Below are 23234 nucleotides of genomic sequence, written 5' to 3'. Positions count from 1 at the left end.
GGTCTAGCTATGTTTGGTAGCTCTTTGAAAAATGTAGATCTACCCGCTTTACATTTTTGATATGAAGCAGTCCTTTGGCAAAAGGACAGACGTTGCAGTTTTACAGACATGCAGGCAAGGGACTTTGTCGAAATTTCAAAGTACCTAACTCGAAATTAACTCGAAACTTCGAAATTGTAACTCGAAATTTCGAGTTAATAGATAAAACGAACTTGGCACTACTGTTCTTTTTTTTTCGTACAGGCATGTAAAAGACGTGTTATAATAAATAAAACTTTCAAAACAAACTTTTGTTTAAGTTTGTTTCTTTATAGGAAATGATTCAACATGAAAAAATGCCGGACACTGTTTATTTCACTCTTCTTTGGAGAAGGTAGCGAAATATATCTCTTAATATCAAGTAAAAAGCGAAGGGCTCGTCCGGGATTTGAACCCGGGACCTCTCGCACCCAAAGCGAGAATCATACCCCTAGACCAACGAGCCGCTCTTGAAATTATATAGATATATAAGGTGTTACTTAAATATTGACTTTATCTTACATGACGTGGCACCAAAAGTGTAATCATTACATTTTTAGTGCCACGTCATGCAAGATAAAGTCAATATTTTTAATCTTATAGAAATCTTTCGTGACTGTTATCTGTTGCACTGACCCGACCGACACTTTAATAAAGTGTGTTTTATTAAGATGAAAGATTTAAAATTAAATAATATCATTATACAGATTCTGGAAGTACGATCAACATTTAAAATGTATTAATAAACTAGTCTATAATGCGATGTGTCTGAAGGAGTGTTTTGAATAAAATACTTGTAAAATGTACAGTTTACTTAAATCACAGAGAAGTTTGGCCTGATAACATTCTGTGTTGGTATTGAAAGAATCTTCGAAGCTAAACATGAAGTTAAAATGTGATTAATTAGAGTTTGATCAAGAAATATATTTGTTCAAAACTTAAACATCTGATTGTCTACCTTTATTTATGTTCATCCATGCTAGATTTTCACTGGTAAGTAATTCTTCTTCCAAAGGACATTAAATCGAAGAACAAAAATGTGTGCTGTTGAAAATTTTTAAACGTGTTGTTGGTACAGTAAAAGTTGGGCTCATCCGGGATTTGAACCCGGGACCTCTCGCACCCTAAGCGAGAATCATACCCCTAGACCAACGAGCCGTCGTTATCTTTATTTGTAACAGGCATGTAACATAAATATCAAAGACGGGTTTAAGTTGAAAATTTTTAACCATTTTTACATAATGTAATGTCTTAACAATACCAGTGGTGATAAACAGATATAATGCTTTGTTTGACTACGAGAGGTTGCGAGTTCAAATACCGGAAGAACCCGTTTTAATGGTTTAACTCAAGGATTAAAGTCTGGATAACAATGTATATTATCACTCAGTTCTGCATATAAATGATAGATGAGTGTTTGAATTAAAGCGAATATATAATTTCTGAATTTACACTGTGATGATGCAATGTTGCAACAAAAATAGCACATCATAATTATACGGACCGTTATTTTTACTTACTTAGGCATGTATATTGTTGAATAGATCTATTAATTTGTCCAAAGAATAGATATAATAACGTGGTATTGTAGGTATCAAACCACTCAGCTTGATTGGATTTTTCTAAATACGGCTTTCAGTAAAGTTTACATTTTTTATATTTAGACTAAATATATATGACCTTTTAACGTGATAAAAACGCGCGGGTTCAAATATTAGGTTTAAATTTCATCATAGAATAAGTATAGATAATATTATTTTATGTATCAAAATAATATCAACTAACATTTATGGAAAAACGATTTCGTATTTACCTATAAACAGTTTTAACGCGTCGCCGCGCAGGATATGAACTACCTATATTAATAAATAATATATCTCCATTAACATTATCGCGGCTCGTTGGTCTAGGGGTATGATTCTCGCTTTGGGTGCGAGAGGTCCCGGGTTCAAATCCCGGACGAGCCCGTTATTTTTATTTCACAATTTTGATAAAACTTTTTTGACCGTAACGATGAAATAAAATATTAACTGTAAATGATTTTTTTTGGTTAAAGTACAAGCATGATGTAAGTTAAATCTTGATATTTAACAGAGAATTCTCAGTCATGAAACCTTACAGACGAAACGGCCCTTCTTTACTTTAAATTGTTAACTTTCTTAAGATGTCTAAAAACTGACTAATTCTAGTCACAGTACAGTGTCAAATAAGCTTTAAATTTATGAAGGATATCAACATTATGCCAAACATACCGTTCAGTTGCGGCCACTTTGTGTTGTGATTAAAAAGAAATATTATATACCCTTCTCAAATGCGCTCATTTGATTGGTCGAAATGAGTGCACGCGCGGGTCCGCAAAAAGCGATACTGACCTACAAAAGTGATAATGATTCTTTTGATATAACTTTTTTTATATGTATGAAATATGGGCCAGTCAAATAAATGAATTTGAGAAGGGCATATAATAGAACAATTATAGATTTATGCTTTGGTCAATATGTGTTTTTACGATCCTGTAAAAAATGATATTGACCTCGGACTGCGTCCTCGGTCAATGTCATTTTTACAGGTCCGTAAATCTGCATCCTCGGTCAATATCATTTTTACAGGTCCGTAAAAACACATATTGACCTCAACGTAAGTCAATAACTGTATAATTTTGACTTAGACAATCATTTTATATTAAACGATATCTGCATTTATGCCCCGCACCATCCGTCAAATTAGCGTTGTCAAGAAACGAGAAATAAATGGTCATTTATAAATAAAATAGAAGTAAAATGTTTTTCTTAGACTTCACTTCATGTTTCTTTAACAGAAATGTATGCATTTTCTTTGCATCTCAATTAACTCTGTGATGATGGAACCTTTTTTACAAATATAACATATCATATAACGACCGTTAAGCACAAAAAACAATAAAATGAGCCGCGCCATGAGAAAACCAACATAGTGGGTGTGCGACCAGCATGGATCCAGACCAGCCTGCGCATCCGCGCAGTCTGGTCAGGATCCATGCTGTTCGCTAACAGTTTCTCCAATTCCAATAGGCTTTAAAAGCGAACAGCATGGAGCCTGACCAGACTGCGCGGATGCGCAGGCTGGTCTGGATCCATGCTGGTCGCACACCCACTATGTTGGTTTTCTCATGGCGCGGCTCAAATATATATTTCAAAATGGCCATACAGTCTTCGTCTATTGTTTATCTTAAGCATGATACAAAAAGGCTGCAACCGATTGTGTCTTTGTCATGTGTTGAATCCATTTTATTACATAAGATTTAAGAAGTTATATGAGTTATATGACTATACCTTTACTTATGAGAATTTGCAAGTTTTCTGACTGTTTCGGGACAGTTAACCATGTATAGTAAGGAAAAGAAGTCTCGGTTTTATGTCCAAATGAAATGTCCACGCCGTATTTACTTTCACAAAGACAATTCGATGTTAATGCTTTATTCTATCGTTACGTTAAATAGAATATATGTCTAGAGCAAAAAGTAACGGGCTCGTCCGGAATTTGAACCAGGGACCTTTTGCACCTAAAGCAAGAATCATAACCCTAGGCCAACGAGCCGCACATACAAACATTTTTCGTTGCTCTCTTTGTTTCACAATGTCGAACATGACAGACGTCAAAATAATCATATTGGCTCAATGGTAAAAAAGAGTAAATGGTCAATATTTCGTCTTTAGGATATTGAGACGAAGAAATAAAAAAAAAACCGACAAGAAGATGGGCTCTATTGAACACATTTCCCCGTTTTCTTGGTGTTACAGTAAATCTTTGGTGCGTCCGGGATTTGAACCCGGGACCTCTCGCACCCTAAGCGAGAATCATAACCCAAGACCAACGAGCCGATGTGAAGTTATCATGTATTGACAGGCATGTAAGATATATATTAAATACTGGTTTAAAGGAGAGAATTGTTCCCCGTTTTTAAACATATTAATGTCTTAACAATATTAATGTTGGGAAAAAGGAAAATATTGCACAGATATATAAGTGCGAGACGTCCCGAATTCATAGGCCGGAACAGCCCTTTAATTTCTACGCGGTTAAAATTCCAAGTATTGAAGTACATACTCTAAAGAGTATGTGTCTAATAGTTTATCTTAAACAACGCAATTAAATCTATTTTGTCATGTGTTTGTTTCCTTCTATCATCTATGACTTCAAAGCTTTGCCCGTTTTCCGACTTTTCCAGGAATGTTAGGCGTAAAAAATGTTTGTTTCCGGTATCCTGACCTACCCTAAATTTTTGGCCAGACGCTAAATGTTTTTATGGCCTTGGATAATTTTTTTACCAAAAAGTTGAAAAACTGCACTTTTTATGCTTTAAACATGGTCAGAGATATTAGAAATCAACTTACTGATGCTCTAAAGGCATAACCCTCTTATTTATATCCATTTTTGACACAAAAATAATTTCCGAAAAGTCCAACTTACTAAAACAACTAGAATGTGTCTGTAGGACACAGGGTGTGCCCCCCACTGGTACATTTGTCACAAATAAGGGGCAATAATTCAAATGTTTGCAGTCTTAATGGGGTATAGCCTCAACAAACATTTTATGAAAAGGATTCATTATTCTAGGCCCTATACTTTTTGAGCTATGAGCATCACAAACAAAAAATCCACTATTTTGGCCATTTCAAGGGCCATAACTCTGTAATAAGAGCTAAGATTCTCAAGAAGAATGCCAAGTGTGCAAGGTCACAACACCTTAAAGACTCCAACAAGGTTTTCTGAACTTACATCTAACACTTTTTGAGCTAGGCACATAATTACGTGAAAAAGTGCATATTTTACTATTTCAGGGGCCGTAACTTTAAAAATAGGGGGTGGAGCCAGCCAAAAAATTAGAGGTGTGCAAGTTTATATCATGATAAAGACTTATGCAAGTTTTCAACCATTTATATTAAATACTTTTTGAGCTAGGTGCGTCACAAGGTGAAAATGTACATTTTTGACTATTACAGGGGCCATAACTCTAAAAATAGGGGGCGGACCCAAATGAAAAATAAGAGGTGCACAGGTTCATATCATGATTAAGGCTCATGCAAGGTTTCATGAATCTATATCAAATACTTTTAGAGCTAGGCATGTCACAAGGTGAAAAAAAGTTTTGACTATTTCAGGGGCCATAACTCTGAAAATAGGGGGCTGACCCAAATGAAAAGTAAGAAGTGCGCAAGTTCATATCATGATTAAGACTCGTGCAAGGTTTCATGAATCTATATCAAATACTTTTAGAGCTAGGCGTGTCACAAGGTGAAAATGTGCAATTTTGACTATTTCAGGGGCCATAACTCTGAAAATAGGGGGCGGAGTCAGATGAAAAATAGGAGGTGCGCAAGTTCATATCATGATTAAGACTGTTGCAAGGTTTCATGAATCTATATCAAATACTTTTAGAGCTAGGCGTGTCACAAGGTAAAAATGTGCATTTTTGACTATTTCAGGGGCCATAACTCTGAAAATAGGGGACGGAGCCAGACGAAAAATAGAAGGTGCACAAGTTCATATCATGATAAAGACTCATGCAAGGTTTCATCAATTTATATCAAATACTTTTCGAGCTAGGCGCGTCACGAACTTCGAACGGACGGATGGACGGAAGGACGGACGCACGCACGGACGGACGCACGGACAAGACCAAATCTATATGCCCCGCCACTCATGGGGGCGGGGGCGGGGGCACAATAAAAGAAAAAAATAATAAAAAGCATTACCGACCTACCTACCCTATTTTTTTTAGCATGTTACCGGAAACAAGCAATTTTTACGCCTTACATATCTCGAACTTTCAAATTAGTGAAACAAAATTTCGAGTTAATAAGTCGAAATTTGGAGATATTAACTAGAAATTATTTGATACTAGCTCTAACACGAAATTTCAAGTTACTTTGTCGAAAAGTCGTGTTACTAACTTCAATAATATACGTGAATATATAGTTCCTGGCCAAGATACCTTGTGTAGCCTTCGAGTAACTACAGAAGGTTATGTAAGATGACTAGGCAGTGTTGTCTCTTAGAAATATCACTATTTTACAATATTTAAGTCTGAAAAGTTTTCTACCCACTTTGAATCAGTTTGGCAAAGAAGTATATGCAAACTTAACCTGTATGTAGTATAAGTATTCGTCACACCAAGATAGGAACACGCATAACTCTAGAGTATGAACACAGGTCATAAATGGTGATTGGGAAGTGGTGTTCGAACTTAAAATATTTCACTATTTTAGCATATCTTGAATATTTTCGACGCTATTGCATGTTCTTACCACCAAAACATACTATACCTTCAAATTTAGATAAACGAGTATATCATGGATACAGTTTGAAATCTGGAGTAGCCCTAGAGGCTAGGTAGGTCATACCTTGATGTCGGTAGTATATGTAAGTTCCTATATGCTAGGTACGATTTATAGATGCGTATGTAGATGCTTTACATTTTTGATATCAAAGAGTCGATAAAACCAGCCCATTAACATTGTTTGTCTTGACAAACAAACAGGCATTCCAATTTTGCAGATCAGCAGGCAAGTCACAATTAACTCGACATTTCGAAATAGTAACTCAAAATTTCGAGGCACCTGGCACTAATGTTCTTTTTTTTTCATACAGGGATGTGTAAAAGACGTGTTATTTATAAGATTATCAAAGCAAACTTGTTTAAGTTTGTTTCTTTATAGCTGAACACTGTTTCTTTCACTCTAAAAAGTAGTGAAGGTAGCGAAAGATCACCTTATATTATCAAGTAAAAAGCGACGGGCTCGTCCGGGATTTGAACCCGGGACCTCTCGCACCCAAAGCGAGAATCATACCCCTAGACCAACGAGCCACTGTTATCTTAGCACATGAATAAGCTGTTACTTAAACAGTGACTTTATAGTACATGACGTGGCACTAAAAGTGTGGCTTTTAATTTTATTTAAATCCTAAATGACTGTTATCTCTTGTACCCAGATGACCGACGCTTTAATAAAGTTTATTCCATTAAAATGAAAGATATAAGATTCTGGAAGTGAGATCATTTGGTTTGGTATAATCCTGGCTAATGCCATGTAAAATATACTTAATAAACTAGTCTAGTAACTGGTTTGATGGAGTGCTTTGAACTCGTAAAGCTTACAGTTTACCAAAATCATAGAGTTTTGACCTGATGACATTCTGTGTTAGTATTAAAGAAATCCACAATTGATGTAAACGTGAAACTTTAAATGTTGTTAATCTATTTTGATCAACAACAAATAATAATTTTATTGCATATCATCATTCACATGTCTTTGGCAACGAACATTACAAACAAAATAAACATTACAAACATAATGTGCATCATATGTTATATAAAACAAAACATTTGGCATAGACAACGTGGTCAGATACTCCTATCCTACTCCTGTCCATGTATAAGCATTTACATGTATAATAAGACGACATAACAAGAATGACATGCGAAACATGCATATATTAGCAAACTTTCTCACGCTTGTCTATCTTGTGCGTAAGTAAAACACAAGAGAGTAGACATGCAGAGATATAAAACATTATACACGTATTATCAGAACCGAAGAACATAAACTTTATTACTTATTAATCTGTGTTATTTCTAAGCTTATATGCAGCTTTTAATAAATTTCCGAACTTAATAATGGTTCTCCGATAGCGTAATAAACTTTTCAATTCACGTGTTCCCTTTCATTTATGAATATTTTGTACATAATAGTACCTAGACTAAATATGAAGAACTCTTGCGCTATGTCTACCCCTACTGACAAAATGATACGTGTATTTCCTGTCTCTAATCTACCTTTTGTAAAAAAAAAACATGTATCATCTGATTTGTAACTATGGAATTGTGGAGTAGGTTAAATATGTAAAGAATCTACATACACATCTATAAATCGTACACAGCATATAGGGACTTACATATACCCTAGCGTCTAGGGCTACTCCAGTTTTCAAAACGTATCCATGATATACTCGTATATCTAAATTTGAAGGTATAGTATGTTTGTAGGGACATGGAATAATGTCGAAAATATCGAAAATATTCAAGATATGCTAAAACAGTGAAATACTGTAAGTTCGAACACCACTTCCGATTCACCTTTTTATGACATGATGATTGTGTTCAAACCCTAGAGCTATGCGTGTATATGTCCTTGCCAAACTGACTCAAAGTGGGTAGAAAACTTTTCAGACTTTATTTTGTAAAATAGTGATATATTCAAGAACAAACACTGCCTAATCATCTTACATAACCTTCTATAGTTACTCGAAGGCTACACAAGTTTCCTAATATTGGTCAGGAACTATATATTCACTTATGTTACTGAAGTTAGTAACACGAATTTTCGACAGAGTAACTTGAAATTTCGTGTTAGAGCTAGTATCTCATACTTTCTAGTTAATATTTCCAAATTTCAACTTAGTAACACGAAATTTCGTTTCACTAATTTGAAAGTTCGAGATATGTAACGTTCCTGAAAAAGTCGAAAAACTGGAAAGTTAGAGCCGAAAAATAGCGGCCCATAAGCTTTAAAGTCATAGCTGATAGAAGGAATCAAACACATGACAAAATACATTTAGTTCAGGGATGTTATATTTCGATCTTCTCAGATCGCTCGGCACGACGTTTTATGTCGTGTTACTGGTACTATTTAGTTTACCACCTTGAACATTTCGGCTTGGGTGGTTCCAATACTACCGCTGTCACAGCTTTGGGTATTGTTCAATCACCCCTTGGATATGGTACCTGCTTTTAAATTTGGTCTTTTGGCAGTTCCTGTGATATGAGGGTTCCATCAGCTCAGATCCCCTTTCCTAATTTTAGATTGTTAATTTCTGACCATTGTTTTTTTTTGTTTAGGGCAAACCCTTTATTTTAACTGGGGACCATACGCCGCTTTTAATGGAATTACACGCTAGTGTATCATTGAAGGTTCCATGTGCACCGCCATATGAACACATCTGCGGATGTATCTAAATTGTTTTTAGTACTTGTAGCATGTGTAAATGTTGAATTCTGCTCAACCCGGGGGTAGAGGACGTGGACGGTAGCATGTATTTCCTCTACCGTCCATGAACTTTTTCGTTTTTTTGTCGTGTTGGGCGACCGGTAGAGTTTCCACCTTGCCTATTCTGTTTAAGAAAACTTTAGACACAGGCTCTGTCTGCATTTGTTCCCGTTAAATTAGCGTTATCAAGAAAAAAATGATCAGTTACCCACAATATAATTGAAATGTATATTTTGTCGTGACCATGCTAAATATATTCAAGTATGTTTGTGGACATTTAATGGGCTCGTCCGGGCAATGCATCCGGGACCTCTCGCACCCGAAACCAGAATCTTACTCCAAGACCAACGAGCCGTGATTACTATGTTAAAGTTACTTCGAAACCACATTATTTTACAGATATTACGAACGTGTTAAACGGATCAATATTGTAAGAAAACAAACACGTACCTGGCCTTAGTATAACGGAAGTAATATTTATTGAAATATTGCATCATCACAGTGCTCATTCAGAAACAAAGACAAAAGCATAAATTACTACTCTATTTTATAATTTCAACTAAAATCATTTATTACGAAGACTTTAAAGAGAAGCTTTTTTACCTCAGAGTATGGACTTCAATACTTGGGTTTATGACGTGAAAATTAAAGGGCTGTTCAGGCATATAAACTCTGGAAGTCTCGCACTTAGGCAACGCATATATCTATGCAATGCTAGTATTTTCCTATTTACCATCATTAATATTGTTTAGGCTTTAATATGTTTACCTCCTTTAAAACTCGTATTTAATGTTTATCTTACATGCCTGTAAAGACATGATTACAACAACGGCTCGTTGGTCTAGGGGTATGATTCTCGCTTAGGGTGCGAGAGGTCCCGGGTTCAAATCCCGGACGAGCCCAATTTTTCCTATACCAAGAAGACCTGAAAATGTGTTCAAAAGAGCATATTTTTTGTCGGTTTTTTATTTCTTCGTTTCAATGTCCTCAAGCAGATGAAATAATGACCATTTACTATTTTACCAATGCGCCAATATGATTACTTTGTCATCTGTCATGTTCAATATTGCGAAACAAAGAGAGCAACGGAAAAATGTTTTTATCTTCGGCTCGTTGGTCTATGGTTCTGATTCCCGCTTTGGGCGCGGAAAGTCCCTGGTTCAAATTCCGGAGGAGGCCGTTACTTTTTGCTTGACATTTTAGACATACATTTTATTTAACGTAACGATAGAATGGCATAAATGCAGATATCATCTAATATAAAGGCAATGTCTAAGTCACAATTTCTTTTTAATCACAACACAAAATGGCCGCAACTGAAAGGTATGTTTGGCATATGTTGAGTTCCTTCATAACTTTAAAGCTTATTTGACTCTGCGCTGTTACTAGAATTAGCCAGTTTTCAGACATCTTAAGAAAGCTAACCATTTATAGTAAAGAAAGGCAGTTTCGTCTGTAAAATTCCATGACTGAGAATTCTCTGCCAAATATCAAGATTTAACTTACGCTATGCTTGTACCAAAAAAATCGTTTACTATTCATATCTTATTTTATCGTTACGGTTAATAATACAAGTGTTTATAAAAAATGTCATACAAAAAATAGTGGGCTCGTCCGGGATTTGAACCCGGGACCTCTCGCACCCAAAGCGAGAATCATACCCCTAGACCAACGAGCCGCGATACTTAAAAAATATTATACTGCTGATAAATATATGTAGTCCCTATCGTGCGCGGCGACTCGTTAAACTTATTTATAATTAAACACGAAATCATTTTCCCGGCGTATTATTTCAAATATAAATGGTTAGTCAATATTATTTTGATACATCTATAAAATAATATTATCAATACTTATTGATTAATGAAATTTAAACCTATATAATATTTAAAAACGCACGTTTTTTTATCACGTTTAAAGGCCATATAACAGAAGTTTAACTAGCTGATATATGCACTACTTTAATGAAAATGAGCTATTGTGATAAACAGGTTTGTTCTGTGCAAAAGATTATCTAATACTAATGCTAATAGTAAAAGGTCTCGTCGGGAAATGGGTAAAGTAAATTAACCAGAAATGCGGGCATAGAAGTATTAAAATCCATACTAAAATGGTCTTCTATTAGATTTAAATCTCATTACAGAATAAGTATAAATAACATTATTTTAGAAATATCCGTATTCATACGGCGGTGCACATGGAACACCTTCAATGATACAAAGAGAGCTATGACAACGGCTTGTTGGTCTAGGGGTATGATTCTCGCTTAGGGTGCGAGAGGTCCCGGGTTCAAATCCCGGACTTTTAGTGTACCAAGAACCAAGAGCACGTTATAAAGTTTTCAACAGCACGTCTTTCTTCTGCGTTTAGAAGAATTACTTATCGGTGAAAATGTTTCAGTTCTGAACAAATATATTTCTTGATCAAAATCTGATTTATCAACTTTTTAATTTATGTATAACTTCGAAGATTCTTTTAATATTAACATAGAATGTCATCAGGTCAAAATTTTCTATGAATTTAGTAGACAAGTATTTTATTGTAAGCACTCCTTCAAACAAATGTATTATAGACTAGTTTATTCGTACATTTTACATGTTGTTAGACGGATTGTATTAACTTCCAGGATATGTATCATTCATCTTAATGGAACTGACTATATAAATGCGTCGGTCAAGCCAGTGCAACAGATAACAGTCACTGATTAAACTACACTTTTAGAATGCCGGTCATCTAAGATAAAGTCAATGTTTAACTAACAGCTTATTATATCATTAAAATTCGAGAGCGGCTCGTTGGTCTAGGGGTATGATTCTCGCTTTGGGTGGCATGCCCCAAACGCGTTTAAACCCCCAGTTTCCTTTATACAGGTTACTGACCGTTCCAAGGTGGTGCCCCTGTTTTCAACTGGTTGTTTTGTCGTCTGTGTTGTATTGTCTGTTACGTATATTTTCTTGTTTGTTGTGAGTGTTTTTTCCTCCTCCTCACTCCCCCTATTGCCCCTCTTTTCCCTTGCATTTTCGCTATTTTTGCATCCCCTCCCCTTTACTTTGAGTAAGTTTTCGTGGCTCCCCTTTGTTTTGGCAGCCGGAATCCTAAGACAGTACACGATTGCTTTTTCTACTTGTGAAGTTGCGTTTGTATGCTTCTGAGTCTATAACGGTGCTCTATTGTTTTCTTATGTGTTGCTTGTTCGTTTTTCTATGTTTTTCAATTAGTCGTGGTTGTATATTTTGGTACACGAGTATCTGCGCTATTGTGGTGTACGTTGTAGTGTGACAGTTTTTAAGGATCGTGACATTCCCTTTGTATATTCGGCCTTGTTCAACTTTCCCCTTCGGACCCCCCACCCCCCTTGCCCAATTTTGCCCCTTACCATTTCCTTCTCCTCCATCTATATTTAGCATAAATTTATATGTACTTGTTGGATGTTTGAAGCAACTCGTCTGAAATATTTTTCCATTACAGCTTCTTTTTGTTGTGGGCCTACTATGCAAATGCGTGGCTCTGTGGCTGTGTTTTTAATGCTTTTTGCTTCCGAGAAATCTACCCTTACCTATTATCTTTTAAAGCATTCCTAAGAAATATACCATTTATTTCAAGATATCTAAAAAATATTTTTTGTTGTCGAACGATCTGGAGGCATGCCGCTTTAATAGCTGATGTATGTTGCCCTCTTTATTGACAATGCCGCAAATGACAGTGGTCAAAGTTATTATATCAAGTTCAATCTTTCGGTAAACTAGTAAATAGTTAGTAACTATTCTGCCTTAGGACACTAAAACGAAGAAACCAAAACCGACAAGTAAATATTTCTATTGATTACTTTATATGTGTTCTTGGTACAGTAAAAGTTGGGCTCGTCCGGGATTTGAACCCGGGACCTCTCGCACCCAAAGCGAGAATCATACCCCTAGACCAACGAGCCGTTTTCATATTAAGGTTCTAACAGGCATGTTAGATAAATGTTAAATACGGGTTTAAAGGGGAGAATGATGTTGTAAATGTTTGATCATTTTTACATATTGATGCAATGTTTCGACAATACCAGCAATGACAAAAAGCAAATATTGCACAGATATAATACTTTGCCTGAGTGCGAGAGGTCCCGAGTTCAAATACTGGAAGATTGCGTGTTCATGTTTTAACCCAATGATTCAAGTCTGGAAAGCAATGTAAAAGCACTCAGTTCTGCATATAAAAGATTGATGAGTGTTTTAATTTAAAAGAATATAGAATGAAAAAGTATGAAGATTTTTCGTTTCTGAATTTACCTTGAGATGATGCAATGTTGAAACAAAAAATACATATCATAAAACACGCCTGGTAAACAACAGAGCTACCTCTTTAAGAGGTATACGGTAAACTGCTCTGTCGCAACTTCCGAGGTAGTGCACGTCGCGATAAAAGAACAACAACAAAGATGGGTGTCATCAATTTTTTTTTGCATTTTTGCAAGCAGTGTATCGAATATAAAAAATCGGGGAATGGTAGGCGATGTAGATATGATTTAACTTTACAGAGAACTTAAATTTGCTAATTCATTCTTAATTTGTGGTCGTGGTGGTGTTTACCAACAAGCTGATTTAGCAGTAAATTTGGCCATTTCGTCATGAAAGCACTTTCATCGTCAAATAATTACATTTTAATAATATTAAGAAGCAAACCGAGTAGGCATGAGATAGCTGTAAAATATACAATGCATTTGGAAATAAAATATGTACTGAAAATGGTTGGGGAGTAAAATTATTCACTTTTTATTGTGAGCGATAGCTCTGTCGTGAAGGAGATAGTCATGTCGCTAAGGAAATAGCTCTGTGTTGCATTAACAGTTTTGAGCAGTGTTGAATGTATCCGGACAGTAGTTATGTGCACTTTCGAGATACAATTCAATTATCTCATTTTTATATTTATACATCATTTGTATAATACATCGTCGGCCGTCTTCTAAAACCTCGTAAGTGCAATATGACCGCTTTTCAGAAAAGAGAAAAAACATCCTATTTCACTCAAAATTCAATAAATGATTTCAATACCAGCAACACTTTTTCTTAACAATACGAGTTATTAAGAAAATTTACCATTACCAATTAATTTTAATAAATAACCGCTGTATGACACTTACCGGGTTTTATAACTAACCTTTATGTAGTTACGAGATATACAGCTTTTTATTTATTAGGAATTATAAGATACGAGATTTTAGAAGCTGTACCAGCTGAAATTTATAGGTGATATCTGGACAATACTAGTTGAATATTCACTTTTTTCATTGCTGATAACTACAGTGTATCATTTGGACCATCAATATTTTTATTTCTGAATCCCATATCTCGAAAGTTGAAATCACGAAACTACGATGATGAAAGTTGAAAGTCGAAATCACGATGTGAAAACTCGAAACTACAATGGTGAAAGTCGAAATCATGAAACCACGATGATGAAAACGCGATATTATTTTTTTAAATTTTATTTCTTATTTTTAAATCTAGATTTTTGAATAAGCCACTACCAGATATATCATCACTTAGATCAATATGACATGTTCATTATGTCTGCCCCACCACTGGTGTCCGTCCTTCTATCCGTCCGTCACACTTCATTTTCGATCAATAACTGGAGAACCACTTGACATAGAACCTTCAAACTTCATAGAGTGGTAGGGCTTACAGAGTAGATGACCCCTATTGTTTTGGGGTCATTCGATCAAAGGTCAAGGTCACAGGGGCCTGAATATGAAAACCGTTTCCGATCAATAACTTGAGACCCAGAACCTTGAAACTTCATAGCGTGATTGAACATACTGTAACGATTACTGATTAGGGAAGTAATTGCATTAATATGCAAATTTGTAAACCTGTCAATTGTCATTGGAGTAAAATGACAGTATATATGCACATTAAATCACCTTTGGTGGTGAGCTAGCTTTTCGCCGACGGGATTTGTGTGCACATGCAAAAACAGAACCCCGCTATTGATTTTGGTTTGTTTGTTTTGGGTTTAACGCCGTTTTTCAACAGTATTTCAGTCATGTAACGGCGGGCAGTTAACCTAACCAGTGTTCCTGGATTCTGTACCAGTACAAACCTGTTCTCCGCAAGTAACTGCCAACTTCCCCACATGAATCAGAGGTGAAGGACTAATGATTTCAGACACAATGTCGTTTATCAAATAGTCACGGAGAACATGCGCCCCGCCCGAGGATCGAACTCGCGACCCCGCGATCCGTAGACCGACGCTCTTACCTACTGAGCTAAGCAGGCGGGCCTATTGATTTTGGAGTCACTCGATCAAAGGTCAAGGTCGCAGGGGCCAGAACATGGAAAACCGTTTCGTATCAATTACTTCATAGAACCACTCCATACAGAACGTTGAAACTTCATAATATTATGATGATTGGATCTGCCAAGTAGATGACACCTATAGATTTTGGTGTCACTCTTTTAAAGGTCGAGGTCACGGGGGTCAGAACAAGGAAAATCATGATTCATTACTTTAGAACCACTTGACCCAAAACCTTGAATCTTCACGGGATGGTTGGACATGTCGGGCAGATATCCCCTATTGATTTTGGGCTCACTAGGTGAAAGGTCAAGGTCAAAGGGGTCAGAACTTGGAAAGCCGTTTCCGAACCTCTTGACTCAGAACCTTGAAACTTCAAAGGGTTTTTGGACATGTTGAGCAGATGACCCCTAATGATTTTGGGGTCAGCAGTTCAAAAGTCAAGCTCACAGGGCCCTGAAACATGAAAACAGTTTCCTATCCATAACTTGAGAAACACTCGACCCAGAACCTTGAAACTTCATAGGATGTTTGGACATGCAAAGTAGATGACCCCTGTTAATTTTAGAATTTGTAGGTCAAGGGTCAAGCTTACAGGGCCCTGAGGCATGAAAACTGTTTCAGATCTACAATTTGAGAACCACATGACCAAGAACCTGACACTTCCTGGGATGGTTGGACTTCCTGAGTACTATTTCTACCCCCCCACCCCCTTACCCCTCCCTCATGACCATAGGGAAGTGAACATTGAAAAAACTATTTCCATATGGATGACCTAGATGGTCGTTGTTGCATTTCGATCGCTTAGCAAATCATCAGGGTCACACTGACTTTGGCTCCTGCCTCCTATTGACTTCTTGCCTATGACATTGCTTTCGGTGGGAATGGCAATAGAAGAATTTAGTGACGTCATGTAAGGAAAGTCATTTTTTACAAAGTAATCCTTGCAAATTTAACCTAGGCCTAATTATTAATCAAATTGAGCTGCCAAATATCAATTTGAATTAGTAGGTCCTCAAGTACTTACTTGAAATTATAGCAGATAATTACGGGGTTACCGGTATAATAGCAGACATATTTTTGTGTTTATGAATGGATTTTTGAAAATTTTGCATAGTTTAATGAATAACACATTTTGTAGCCGAATCTCATGTAAGTGAAATTTGTTAAGGGGAGGGTATGTAATAATGTTAAGAGAACTTGTTACCAAACCCTTTTGCATATATCGTTGTTAAGTATTGTATTTGAGATGTAAATATTATATAAATTGGTATGCATTAAAATGTTTAAACCAATGGATTTTTAGTCTACAACCCGATTCCTGCCAAGTTCTAAAATCTTGTAACTAACAAAAATGAAATCAGCAAGAACATTCTAAAAAGCCGGATATGCATTTATCTGGCAAAAGTCGACCTTTAAAAGTTGTTATATTTAACATTTTCAATAAAACAAGATATTATTCAATAATATTGATAAGTTTTCAAAAGAAACAGAACCTCGTTCACTTATATAAAACAAAAACAGTCATATTATTTTTACTCTTTTGTTTATTTTTCAAAATCGCTGGGTTTTGTTATGTAATGGCAGTATTCTTAAGTGTATGACAAAGAAATTTTGATAAAAAAGGATTAACCAATAAATACTTACTTTTACTTGGATTGCATTTGTTATTTTCTTTATGTTTTCATCAAGTTTGCGTCACACTGTAGTTACGAGGTTTAAGAAGAACAAAGTTTGGACCAGTTACTTTACGTGATTTTATCACATGTTTATAAATAAAGATTTTGATTGGCTATAACTACGGGCACTTTTGCAAAATGAGCGGGAATATACAGCGGTTATAATAAGCCGGAAACACACTTTTCATCGAAATTGCACTTACAAGGTTTTAGAAGACAGCCGACGACATATTGAATATTTTCTTATATTTATTTTACTTGTTTTTTATTTAGTGCCGTTTTAACAAGTACTTCTGGGTTCAGCAGAAGTACCAACTTGTTCTCAGCAACTAACTATCAAGTCCTCCTACAGACACATTGTAAAATAGTCAGGGGGTTCAAACTCAAAGCCCATGATATGCACTTCCACTATTGATCTAAGCGAGCGGGCTATATTTTCTTACAATCGGCATGTGGTACTTTTTCTATAAAAAAGATAAATTCAGTTAGAGAAAAATTGATGCGTGAAATTATCTTATCATGAATTGAAAAACCCGCGCTCGTGCGAATCGTGTTTCCGCACGACCGCGAGAATTTTTAATTTATGAACACCGATCTAGGAGGTAAGTAACTGACTTGCAAAATGTCATATTTATTTGTTATTTTTTATTAGCTCAGAGCACAAAGCGCTCAAGATGAGCTATTGTGACCGGTCATTGTCCGGCGTCCGTCGGCGTCAGTCGGCGTCCGTCGGCGTCCGTCGTGCGTCGTCCGTGAACATTTGCTTTGTGAACTCTCTAGAGGCCACATTTGTGAACCAATTCTTATGAAACTTTGTCAGAATGTTAGCCTTGATGATCTCTGGGTCAATTTTGAAACTGGATTATGTGGGGTCAAAAACTAGGTCAGTAGGCCAGATCAAAGGATAAGCTTGTGAACAGTCTAGAGGCCATCAATCTATTTTTTATGAATATCCTGTGTAACATGCAGCCCCTACTGCGTACACAAGGGTTTTCTTTCAAATGATCAGGTGACCTAGTTTTTTTTTATCCAAGATGATCCATATTTCAATTTTACCTAGATTTCATCCAGACAAACATTCTGATCAAAATTCACGAAGATCCGGTATAAAATACAGTTCCAATTGCAAACACAATTAGTTTCTCTTATTTTTCCTAGTGGCCTAGTTTTTGATCCAAGATAACCCATAATAAAAGTTGACCTAGATTTTATCAAGGCAATCATTCTGACCAAATTTCATGAAAATCAATTGAAAAACTTCAGCCTCTATCACATATTCAAAGCTTTCCTTTGAATTAAATCAGGTGACCTAGTTTTTTATTCCAGTTAACCTATATTCAAATTTATCCTAGATTTTATCCAGACAAACATTCTCATCAAATTTCCTAAAGATAGAGTGTAAAATGCAGTTCCTATTGCATAGATAAGGTATTTCTTTAATTTTACCTAGTGACCTAGTTTTTGACCCCAGATAATACATTTTCTTACTTGACCCTGATTTAAACAAGACAATCATTTTGACTTAATTGCATGATCAATGGAAAAATACAGCCTCTATTGCATACACAAGCTAAATGTTGACGGAGAGACAGACAGACGACTGACGACGGACATCGAGCGATCACAATAACTCACCTGAGCAAAAAGGTTAACAGAATGTACAACTATTCAAAATTTACAATTATAACCTCATGAAAAACCTTTATCAAAACAATACTTGGAAAACTCATACATATGTATATCAAATTGAACAATTACTTTATATTATTTCAAATGAGGACAACCCAAAGTAAATATTAAAATGTTTGTATCATAGCTCGGTGTTTTTTCTTAACAAATTTGGTGCAGATAATTCATATACTCTGAGTACAGGGTGCGGTAACTAAAAGTGTGCAGGTATTTAATACCCGCACGCTAGTTACCGCACTGGTAGATAGGGAAGTATGTCAGCATGTCTGGAACAGTAGACAGCAAAGAGTATTTTATCGATTTTCTGCTCTCACATTGGTTTATTTTACCTGGGCTTTACACATTTGTAAAGCAAGGATTTTAAGTACTCACTGAACTGCTGTATATGGCAATGTAGACCGCCTACAACTACCATATATGGATGGCTATGATACAAAACAGAAAGAACATTAAAACTCTCGGGTAAACGATTTATACTCGGGGGCTACGCCCCCTCGTACAAATCGTTTACCCTCGAGTTTCAATGCTCTTTCTATTACTTAAACTATAAAGACAGAGCTCTGTTCATGCAACACAGAGATATCTTCTTAGCGACATGACAATCTCCTTCACAACAAAGCTATCTCTCACAATAAAAAGTGAATAATTTTACTCCCCAACCATTTTCAGTACATATTTTATTTCCAAATGCATTGTATATTTTACAGCTATCTCACGCCTACTCGGTTTGCTTCTTAATATTAGTTAAAATGTAAATTTTTGACAATGAAAGTGCTTTCATGACGAAATGGCCAAATTTACTGCTAAATCAGTTTGTTGGTAAACATCACCACGACCACAAATTAAGAATGAATTAGCAAACTTAAAGTTCTCTGTAAAGTTAAATCAAATGTACACCGCCTACCATTTCCCGATTTTTGATATTTGATACACTGTTTGAAAAACTGCAAAAAATATGATGACACTCACCATTGTTGATGTTCTTTTATCGCGACGTGCACTACCTCGGAAGTTGCGACAGAGCAGTTTACCGTATACCTCTTAAAGAGGTAGCTCTGTAGTTTACCAGGCGTGTAAAAGGACCGTTATATTATTTACTTAGGTAGATATTTGTTTTGTTAAGTAGTTCCGTTTAACATGACCAAAGAATAGATATGATAATGTGGTATTTTAGGTAGCAGCTTTAATAACTAATATCGTATTTCATAAGCGAAAGAAACTTACTTATTTGATGAATAGATATGTTCTGTATTTTAAGTAATATTTGTATTTTTCTAAATAGAAAAAATATATGGCACACGATGACCGTTATGTAATATTAGAAATATATTTCATACATTTTCATTCATTAAAACAAGGATGTAAAAAACTCCTTCTTGCCGCTGAAAATCAACCAGCATTTATTCCAGTAATGGTGAAACAATCTATGTAGCAAGATTCTGTGCTTGCTGATTTAAATGTGCCAACACAAGAAATCTAAAATCTTCTCTTTTCCTGCCAGTATTGTATTTCGTAATCACTAAAATTATCAAACTTCCTTTAAAATATTTGAAAAAAAAAATAATTGCCATGGCAAAATCTTGCCATGGCAAACTCACCATGGTAAAACTTGCCATGGTAAAATCTTGCCAGTTTTTGCCATGGCAAAATAAAAAAAAACTGAGTTATCGATATGAAACAACATATTTCTACCAATACATTCGTTTGGAAATAGTTAAAATAACTTTTTAAGAAAAATGAAAAAAAATCACGAATTTTCTTGCCATGGCAAAATTATTTTGCCATGGCAAAAGACCGATTTGCCATGGCAAAACCGCTTTTGCCATGGCAAATGTAATTTTCTCATACTGATTTACAAAAAACTAGTAATGATATCATATCAAAACATACTAACTTTAAAATAGGTGGGTTAATGTAACAATTAAAGGCAATTTTCATTTTTGTAAAGCGCGTATAAATATTGGCTGAATTTGCCAAATACCGGCGTGGCAAAAAGAAACCGGCGGCTATTTAAGGTAATAATGGCTCGTTGGTCTAGGGGTATGATTCTCGCTTCGGGTGCGAGAGGTCCCGGGTTCAATTCCCGGACGAGCCCTTAAGCTTTTTTCCACAATCAATCAACATTGAATCAGGTAAGTTTTTTTTTATTGTTTGGTTTAACGTCACACCGACAGAATGATAGGTCATAAGGCGACTTTCCAGCTTTGATGGTGGAGGAAGACCCCAGTGCATTATTTCATCACGAAAGGGCACCTGGGTAGAAAAACTGACCTTCCGTAAGCCAGCTAGATGGCTTCCTCACATGAAGAATTCAACGCCCCGAGTGAGGCTCGAATCCACATCGACGAGGGACAAGTGATTAGAATCAGTTATGCTTCAAGCTAAAATGAAATACATATTTCACTTTTATTTGGTACTATAACTTATTATTTGTTTTCCTTTCTTGATCAGGCTAATTCAACGGGAGCCTGAGTTTATTGTTTATCTTAGCCATTACACAAAATAGTCGCAAATGAAATGTATTTTTCTCAAGAGTTGAATTCCTTCTATCATCTGACGACTTCAAGGCTTTCGTGATGTTTACATGTAAATTTCCTGATATATGTCTACCTGTATATATGTTATGCTCTTCAAGAATGGAGGAAATAAAAGAATCTATCTATGCTTTGATAAGACAATGCCAAATTTCTGATATTTTTTCAGGAAAACTTACACCTTTTATTAAAGAAATGTCGTATTTGCGGGTAAGGTTACATGAGTGAGAAGTCAAGGCTACTGAATGTTAACATGAAAATTCTACAGTGCATGGACTTAAACAAAAATATGACTGTTAATTTTTAATGTAATAAACTATATATCAGGAGAATTGTTTACTAAACTGTCAAGAAAATATAATGGGCTCGTCCGGGAATTGAACCCGGGACCTCTCGCACCCGAAGCGAGAATCATACCCCTAGACCAACGAGCCACAATGTCAAAATTAAAGTTGATAACTACAAAACTACATTATCTTACCGATTCCTTAGACATGTTAAACGGATTAATATAACAAAACAAATACCTTCCTGGTTAATATTATAACGGTCGATATGATATCTTATATTTGTTGCAACATTGAATCATTTCAATTTTAATTTCGAAATATCTTTCCATTCTAAATAGGGACGTATTATGTTGATTCCGGTGTCCGTCCGTCTGTCTGTCAATCCGTTAGCAAAATCGTGTCTCTGTAACTTTTGAACACCTTGAAGGATTTCGAAATATCTTTCCACTCTAAATAGGGACGTATTATGTTGATTCCGGTGTCCGTCCGTCTGTCTGTCCTTCCGTTAGCAATCTCATGTCCGCTCTGTAACTCTTGAATTCCTTGAAGGATTTCAAAGAAACTTGACACAAATGTTCACCTTATCGAGACGACGTGCAGAGCGCATGTTCTGGATGGCTCGCTTGCTTCACGGTAAAGTCGCACTTACGGGTCAAAGGTCATACGACTTAATGTCGTGTACGCGCTGTAACTCTTGAACTGCTTGAATGGCATTAAAGAAATTAGGCACAAATGTTTAACACATTCAGACGACGTGCAGAGTGCGTGTTTTGGATGGCTCGTTTCAAGGTCAGTGTCACATTTAGGGGTCAAAGGTTATACATTTGGGCCTATATTGCTCCGCATTGCGGTGCTTTTGTTTTGAGTTTTAAAACATCAGACATTTTGTAGACTTAAAAGTGCAAGATTTTATGTAACAGTCCGGACTAATACTTTGTTTTAAAATAGAAAATATGTGGAAACCTTACAGGTCGCTCAACATGAAATAAAAATGAAAATATTGAAGGCTCGGATTGATTGAGCTGGTTTATGGACGGTAATGGAAATGCATGCTACCGTTCACGCCCTTTAGCCACGAGCTGAGCAGAACTCAACATTTACACATGTTACAAGTACCAAAAAATAATTTGAAAGACCCGCAGATGCGTTCATACAGCGGTGCACATGGAAACCTTCAATGATAAACTAGTGTACAATTCCATGAATGCAGCGTACGGTCCCCAGTTAAAATAATGGACTTGCCATAAACAAGAAATTAAACAAACTGACATTTAGAAAGGAAATCTGAGGCTACGGAGCCTGCATATCACATAAACTGCTAAAAGACAAAATTAAAAAACACTCACCCTATCCGAAGACAACATACGTAAATGCCGTGTTGAACACTCTGAAAAGATTTAGAAACATAACAGCCCTGCATGTACGGGGAGACGTTTTACGGCTGCTACACGGCATAAACAAAGCTGCTGTGGTAATTAAATATAAAATGTTGCAACTCCTCCACAGCTCGCTCAACACGACAAAAGTGAAAATGTTGCAGGCTCGGTTTGATTGAGTTTGTTCATGGACGGTACATTTTTGTAGTGGAAATGCAGGCTACCGTCCACGCCATCTAGGTTGAGCAGAACTCAATATTTACATATCTAACAAGTATCAACAAATAATTTAGACGTCCGCAGATGTGTTTATACGGCGGTGCACATAAAACCTTCAATG

At 36.0% G+C, this 23234-nt stretch overlaps 1 protein-coding gene and 9 non-coding genes across 10 annotated transcripts in view; 3 read left to right on the top strand and 7 right to left on the bottom strand.

The window, feature by feature from the left end:
* LOC123561183 (cytochrome P450 1A1-like) overlaps positions 1–23234 on the bottom strand; it is a 58282-nt gene that overhangs the window by 17064 nt on the left and 17984 nt on the right. The window lies entirely within an intron of this gene.
* On the bottom strand, positions 413–484 carry Trnap-ugg (transfer RNA proline (anticodon UGG)). The gene has a single exon. It is a non-coding gene; the product is annotated as a tRNA-Pro (tRNA).
* Positions 1105–1176, bottom strand: Trnap-agg (transfer RNA proline (anticodon AGG)). Its single transcript has one exon. It is a non-coding gene; the product is annotated as a tRNA-Pro (tRNA).
* On the top strand, positions 1914–1985 carry Trnap-ugg (transfer RNA proline (anticodon UGG)). Its single transcript has one exon. It is a non-coding gene; the product is annotated as a tRNA-Pro (tRNA).
* Positions 6794–6865, bottom strand: Trnap-ugg (transfer RNA proline (anticodon UGG)). Its single transcript has one exon. It is a non-coding gene; the product is annotated as a tRNA-Pro (tRNA).
* Positions 9875–9946, top strand: Trnap-agg (transfer RNA proline (anticodon AGG)). Its single transcript has one exon. It is a non-coding gene; the product is annotated as a tRNA-Pro (tRNA).
* On the bottom strand, positions 10651–10722 carry Trnap-ugg (transfer RNA proline (anticodon UGG)). Its single transcript has one exon. It is a non-coding gene; the product is annotated as a tRNA-Pro (tRNA).
* Trnap-ugg (transfer RNA proline (anticodon UGG)) lies at positions 12901–12972 on the bottom strand. Its single transcript has one exon. It is a non-coding gene; the product is annotated as a tRNA-Pro (tRNA).
* Positions 20718–20789, top strand: Trnap-cgg (transfer RNA proline (anticodon CGG)). Its single transcript has one exon. It is a non-coding gene; the product is annotated as a tRNA-Pro (tRNA).
* Trnap-cgg (transfer RNA proline (anticodon CGG)) lies at positions 21591–21662 on the bottom strand. The gene has a single exon. It is a non-coding gene; the product is annotated as a tRNA-Pro (tRNA).

This window comes from Mercenaria mercenaria, chromosome 15, assembly GCF_021730395.1.
Source record: "Mercenaria mercenaria strain notata chromosome 15, MADL_Memer_1, whole genome shotgun sequence".
NCBI classification, from domain to species: domain Eukaryota; kingdom Metazoa; phylum Mollusca; class Bivalvia; order Venerida; family Veneridae; genus Mercenaria; species Mercenaria mercenaria.
Note: the sequence above shows the minus strand (reverse complement) of the source record. Positions and strands in the feature narration are given on the sequence as shown.